This window comes from Corythoichthys intestinalis, chromosome 8 (genome assembly GCF_030265065.1).
Source record: "Corythoichthys intestinalis isolate RoL2023-P3 chromosome 8, ASM3026506v1, whole genome shotgun sequence".
In the NCBI taxonomy this organism is placed as follows: Eukaryota; Metazoa; Chordata; class Actinopteri; order Syngnathiformes; family Syngnathidae; genus Corythoichthys; species Corythoichthys intestinalis.
In genome coordinates this window covers 43,794,698-43,802,093 of record NC_080402.1, presented here as the reverse complement: position 1 = coordinate 43,802,093, position 7,396 = coordinate 43,794,698, and positions in this window count along the sequence as shown.

Genomic DNA, 7,396 nt, shown 5'->3' with positions numbered 1-7,396 from the left:
GCAGATTCATGGTGCATTAAGCCCCCGAACTATTTTCAATTTGTCCGTTTTACCCTGAAAACCTCCGTTTACAGATGCCGCGCAACCGCTTTTGTTTCAACGCAGCCATAAAACGAAGGTAGTTATATTTATTATTCAAAATGTCTGTCGTTTTTATCTTAGAATCATTATTTGAAGTCTCATATTTTGTTTAAAAAGAAAAAAAACTATAAAATTATTAATTCACATATTTTAAACTTTTAAACAAATTGTCACAATGAAAAATCGGCGTCTGTAAAAAGTCACGCATATCTATCTCAAAACTATCGCTTAATTCTATTTTTTTGTTACTGTCGCATTTTCTCCGATGTTAGATGATAAAAAATCGATCCAATCACAAAAATTGGAAAAAAAAAATGTTCAAAAGGGTAAATATATGAAAAAGAAAATCTCGACCACTCCTTGATGTCTGCGATTTTTGCATCGCGACCCTTGTTATATTACCATGTTTCACCCATAAGATCCCCCAAAAATTCAGCTGTAGCCATTCACAGCCGTGTCTTGACACTCGGTGATACATGCTACATGGAGTTTTGGGATCAAAAAGAGGTAAGTACGCGATGATATCTCTTTAAAATCGTGGCGTCTGTAATTCTGCTCTCGTGTGCTCTCGCCTCCAGATAGGGTTTTGCTGTTTAAAAAACATTTTTTTTAAAATGCCCTCCAGTTCAAATTTTTTCTCCCCCCAGAAAATTGAGATTTTAAGCTTTCCAATGATGTATCACACATGCATATTGAACCATTTTGAAAGTTGGCTAAATTGGGGGTCCCATAGAGGAACTTCAAGTCACCTGAGTGTTTTCCGCCATATGTATTTACATTTACACTAATGAAGTAAACTTTGCAGATCAAAGAAAAAAAATGAAAAAGCCGAGAAAATCACAACCAAGATAGCTCCATTTATCATATTGGATTTTTTTTTGTTGTTGTAGTAAATGTAACTATATTTACCTAAAAGAAAATACGAAATTGTACAGTTTTCTACATTGATTTCAAAATGTTGTCAGGATCTGACTCCTGAGCTATTGGAGAGGGACTGCCTAAGTGACTAGCTCCATCTTGTGTGAAAGCTGAGCTGTGCAAAAAAATGTAGGCTGAATTTAAACTTCTTGTGCGTGCCATATCCAATGATGTTTTCATAATTTGAAAGAATTGGGACAGCAGGACACAGTTAGCCCACGGAATGTATATTGGACACAACTGGCCTAAACCAACCACTTGTGTAGCACATAACAATATCGCACCGTATATTAATCATTGACTGCTTGCATTGTTTGAGTCCAACTGCGGCCGCCAATATTAATCCGAAACATGGCTCAGTTCCATTTAGTTGCTCTCAGGATAATGATTAGTTTACAATCACAGTGTGTAAAAAATATGAGACAAGAAAAAAGACCTCCCTAGAAAGGCACTGCCTTAAGTAGACTTCTCTCTCCATATTAGGACTTTTCCAGAACGCTGTAATTTTTTCCTGAATCGTTAAAGAAAAAAACTAAAATATTGACACTGAATGTAGTACCACCATAGGGTCATTAAAACCATGTGGATGTTGTCAGTGTTAATTTTGCCAAAATGGAACCTCTTTCATTAAAGTGTCTTCATGAATAAACGTTGCATAAGATGGGGGGAAAAACATGCTTGTGCTGTCTCATAATAGGAAGTAGAGTCCTGATAAAAAGCTGCTACTATTAAAGTATCAACAATAACATTTTTAGAGAGTGTGTGTGATTAGCTAGCTCTGTGTTTTACAACATAATTCACAAAAGTAAAATAAGCCGGTCACCCTTTTTTATGGAGGGTGAGGGGGGGATCATGGGTGTTTATATACTTTGTACTACAATTACAACAGTGTTGTCTACTATAAGCGAAAAATTACATTATAGGTGCCGTTCCATTATTATTATTGTTTTCAACATTTATTTTTACAACCTTAGAAATCATTTTTCCAGGTTTGCAAGACTACCGTATTGGCCCGAATATAAGATGGCCCTGAATATAAGACGACCCCCCTACCCCTTTTTCAAGACTCAAGTTTGAAAAAAGACTTTTTGAACACCAAATTATTTTTTTTATACAGAAAATAATTACAGTACATCTGAAACAAATGATTATAACAATATATTTGTGAGAAAAAGAATGTTATTTTGCCTCATTCAAATCTTAATATCGGAACAATATGTAAACTAAAGGTCAATCAAATTCGTAAATTAATGGCTTCTGGTTTTTGAAATGTAGATAAACCAATCTATTGTGATAAAACAACAAAATTGCAATAAAATAATGCAAACTGGTTAAAATTGAGAGTAGCTGAGATGTGTCATGACAGAACATTGCTTCAATGATATCTGGCGCCATCTAGCGTCGTGAATGGGTATAACGTCTAGACCGCGAATTTAAGACGACCCCCACTTTTTCAGTCTTATTTCAATGCAAAAAACACCGTCTTGTTTTCGGGCCAACAAGGTATTTACCCTACTTTTTAGACTATAAGCCGCTACTTTTTTTTTTTTTTTAAACCTGTCTTGCTCAGCTGACACAGAGAATGGGAATCTGAGTTTGCCTGGTATACCAGACTCACCGCTATTCCAGCGATTGAGTCTGGCGACCGTCCGGCAGATCAAATTCCGAGAGCGGAGCAAGCCACAGCAAACAGACAGCGGAGTGGACCAGTCAGCGACTGGCAGACGTGACGTTGTTGAAGCGACAAGTAATTAGCGTGAGCGGAGAATGGAGAAGTTTATTCAACGTGGCTAGCGCAAGCCATGTTGACTGTTGTCAATGACTTGTTTCGACGTGTTTTTGGTCATTTAAAACTGGTTTTACCGCGGATTGGAACATATTCTCGGCTCTCCCGTTCGCCATCTGTGTTGTTGTAGAGACGACTTTCGGCGCGCAAGAGTGACGTTACTCGTTAAGAACACGTCATGCAAATGAACGAATCTGACTGGACGATTGATTTTGTACCTTGTTCGAGAGGCTGTTAATGGGCTGGGTCCCAGACTAGTTCTCACAGTGTTTGAAAAATACAGGGAGAATAGTCTGGCTGTGCCAGGCAAAATCTGAGTGTCCTATTGGTCTGAACAGTTTTAATGTATCACATGAGAGTATGATATACTCCCATTGTGATTATTCATTGTGTTTCGTTAGAATGCAGCAAGCAAGAAGGGGTTATGAGGGGACAGAAAGGAAAATAGAAAAGGAGAGAGGGACAGAAGAGAAAAACAACCAAACACAAGAAATACATTCAACGCTGACACTAAGTATGAATATAGTAGTGCTGTCATTCGCTACCGTAATTTTTGCACTATAAGGCGCACCTGACTGTAAGCCGCCACGCACCAAATTTGACACAAAAACGGCATTTGTTCATAGATAAGTCGCACTCGACTATAAGCCACAGCTGTTCTCACTGTATCATACGTGTCTGTCATAAGACCAAATGAAACACCATGAAGCTTTGAACCAATTGGCTGCAAAGCTTAATTGTTTCAAGAAGCTTCATTTGGCCATCACTGCTCCCTTGGGAGAGACAGTCAACCACTGCTACCACCTGCTGTCAACACTGTTGTTGTCCAACATGCCTCCAAGCATGCATTGCAGCACTAAATGTAAATAACAATGAAAATCCATGTTCTGTGCCAATTATTTCTTCAGTTACTGTTCCAGTGTTTTATTAATTGCTAGTTATGGTATTTGGTAACACTTCGTTTGATAGTGGTGCCATAAGACTGTCATTAGACAATCATAATTATGACATGACACTGTCATGAGCATTAATAAATGTTTATAACAATGGATGTAAAAGATCCAAGCTGGACATAAATGGAGTTAGCGCCATAATTTGCCAGATGACACTTAATGACATCCATCTTAAGCATTCAGTAATGCCCATGATAGTATCATGTCAACATTATGACGGTCTTATTACAGTCTTATGAACCCGTTGTCAAATAAAGTGTTACCTACTAACCCAAATAAATCAACAAATAAACAGCACTGGACTAGAAATCGCAGGATTCAAAATTAAGGAAAAAAGTAGCTGCTAATGGTCCGAAAATTACGGTAATTGTATTTCTGGTTGATATCATGTGGGAGGCCTGATGACAGAGGAGAAAAAGTTAGAAAGAGATGCAATTAGGTGCGGTGGATCATATACAAATCAGCGAGTTGAGGTATAGAACCCAGTATTATGTAAAATGGTTGTAAGTGTGGATATGTTGACATCCTAGTCTATGCTGCCTGATCGCTAATCCTTGCACTCATAGACCTCTACTGGAGAGTGTCTAATGGCACCCAGTCATGCGTAAATCCTATCAGACGTGTGATAGGCCTGCAGACAAGTGGAAATGCTGCGCGGGGGCCGACCCAGGGTCACGGCCCCTCCCCAGCCAATCAGAAGGGTTGAGCCAGCGCAGACTATCCCTCCTCTTGCAGCTCCCGGACCATCCGCGCCCCCATTAACTGGCCTTCAAGAAATGAATGAGGGGATGCACCACCGCCCCCCCACCTGGCCCACCAGCCGCCGCCGCAACCCCCCAACTGACACGGCACACCTCGGGACCCACTAGGCCTGGGGCAGGACAGGGACCCCACCCGGAGTGGGCGACACCCCGGCACCGACCCACTGGTACTCAGGCAGCGACCAGCGCTGGAGCCCAAGGAGTTGAATTTCAAAGCATTCATGATGTCATGCACCCTAACAAGGTTCCCAGGGCCTTTGGAAGCGAAACAGCCCCACAGTATCACTGACCCACCCCCATACTTCACAGTGGGTATGAGGTGCTTTTCAGCATGCACATCTTTCGTGGCACGCCAGACCCACTTAAGAGTGTTTGTTGCCAAAAAGCTCTCAATCTTGGTCTCCCAGGCTTCAACTGCGACCGTGTGCTTTGGTCAAATGAGACCAAGATTGAGCTTTTTTTTTTTTTTTTTTTTTAGCATATTTTGCTTTTTAAAAAGAGGACACAAATAACAGACATAAATAATCCCAGTTTAGGTTTATATTCAAAGTATATGGATCGATAGCATGCACGCATTGTCCGTGCATGTCACACACACATACGCGCAGTTTGCCCCGACTCTCGGCCGTGTAAGCAATGTTGAAATATTGCTTATATGGAGCAGACAGAAAAACGATCATTCTCAGGCTTATCCTCAACCCATTTTTATTTTTGTTATGACTGTTGTCAAGTCCGACCCTTCCTAAAAAGCCGTGTTCAAGGCAAGCTAGGCGCTAATAACGCACAGCTGCACCGCTACTGTGGCGTCTCTCTCGCTTTTTGATGACGTAATTGCTGCATGAATTCTGATTTGAGAGACTGGACAGTACATACCGCCGCGACAGTCTGGAAAAATGTGGCCCAGATCGGATTTGAACCACAAACGAAAGTGACCCAGATCGGATTTGAAATGGTCCAGTTCTATGCGACTTGTCACATTCAGACCGTCAAGTTAATGCCTCACTCGAGTCGGAAAAACACGAAAAAATCGGATTCGTGCATTAAGACCTGTAGTATGAACGTAGCCTTAGAGAGATTCTACAAAGAGGAATGGCTGAAGATCCCTCTTTCTGTCTTTTCCCATCTTGTGAAACATTATAGGAGAAGATTAGGTGCTGTTTTGTTGGGAAAAAGGGGTTGTACAAAGTATTAACACCAGGGGTGCTAATAATTGTGACACACATTATTTGATGTCAAATAATTATTTCTTTATGTGGGATTTTTTCCCCACTGAATAAATGCACTTGTATTGAAGGTTGGATTTTTCTCTTTTTTTCCATTAAGGTCCCATATTATTTGAATAATAATAATATATATTAGAAGCTAAAAAACACATCTTAACCAGGGGTGCCAATAATTATGGAGGGCAATGTATAAGTGAATAAAATTTACTGGCAGATAATTTCACTTATTTCTTTTAGATTTACACTGAAAACAAGATATTTTGACTAGTTTTAAGGAGGTTTGCTTTTGCAGTGTCTGACAGATGTCATAAGTGTCATCCGGCAAAATTTGTCACTAACTCCATTTATGTCCAGCTCGGATCTTGTACATCTTTTACATGGGAATCTGAGTGTCCTATTGATCTGAACCGTTTTAATGCATCACATGAGAGTATGATATACTCCCATTGTGATTATTCATTGTGTTTCGTTTATTGGGAGAATGCAGCGAGTAAGAAGGGGTTTTGGGGGGACAGAAAGGAAAATAGAATAGGAGAGAGAGACAGAAGAGAAGAACACACAACAACAAGAAATACATTCAACGCCTACACTAACTATGAATATAGTAGTGCTGGTTGAGATTTCTATTCAAGAGAATGGATTTAAAATGTCAAATAAAGTGTTACCGGTTAATATCTTTTGGTGTATTATATCCCATAATACAGTGAGGACAGCTGCGGCTTATAGTCTGGCGCGGCTTATCTATGAACAAATGCCGTGTTCGCGTCAACTTTGGTGAGTGGCGGCTTATACAAGTAGTCATGTGCGCCTTATAGTCCGAAAATTACAGTACATTTAAAATGGCTTTTCAAGCTATTTTAGTTTGTCATTTTCTTGCTTGCCTGCAAACAGGTGCTTTTCATTAATTTTGACTGACTGGACTGATTTTTTTTCTGAATTTGAATCATTTGGGTTAAACTCATCATTCTGATTGGCAACTGGCAAGTAGGTGAGTGGATGGGAAAATGTCTATATTATGAAATTGCATGGCCATTGCCAAGTGGGCATGCAGGAAGCACAAAGTGGGCATGTACTTACATACACAGTCATCAATTTCTGAAATCTTTTTTTTGCATAGCGACTTGCAAAAGCGAATGCAATCAAATCACAGACCACATAAATGACAAACTTCAGGTCATAAAACTCATTTTTACTCATCTTATGCGTGAAGTAGTAGGAATTCAGTGGGAATTTCCATTTTTTAACCATATGGCGGCAAACACTCAAGTGACTTGAAGTCCCGCTCTGAGACCCCCAATTTGGCCAAATTTCAAAATTGTCCGACATGTATGTGTAATACATCGTTGGAAAGCTTAAAATCTCAATTTTCTAGGAGAAGAAAAATTTTGAACAGGAGGGCATTTAAATTTTTCTTTTTTTTTTTTAACCCAAAACCCTGGAAGTGAGAGCATGAGAGAGCATAATTAAAGACGACATGATTTTAAAGAGATATTATCTTGTACCTACCTTGTTTCGATTCAAAAACCTAGTGTAGCATGTCTCACAGAGTGTCAAGACACAGCTGTGAATGGCCACAGCCAGATTTTGGGGGGATTTCATTGGTGAAACATTGTATATCTGTCCATTTACCATAATATAACAAGGGTCGTGATGCAGAAATCGCAGGCATCAAGG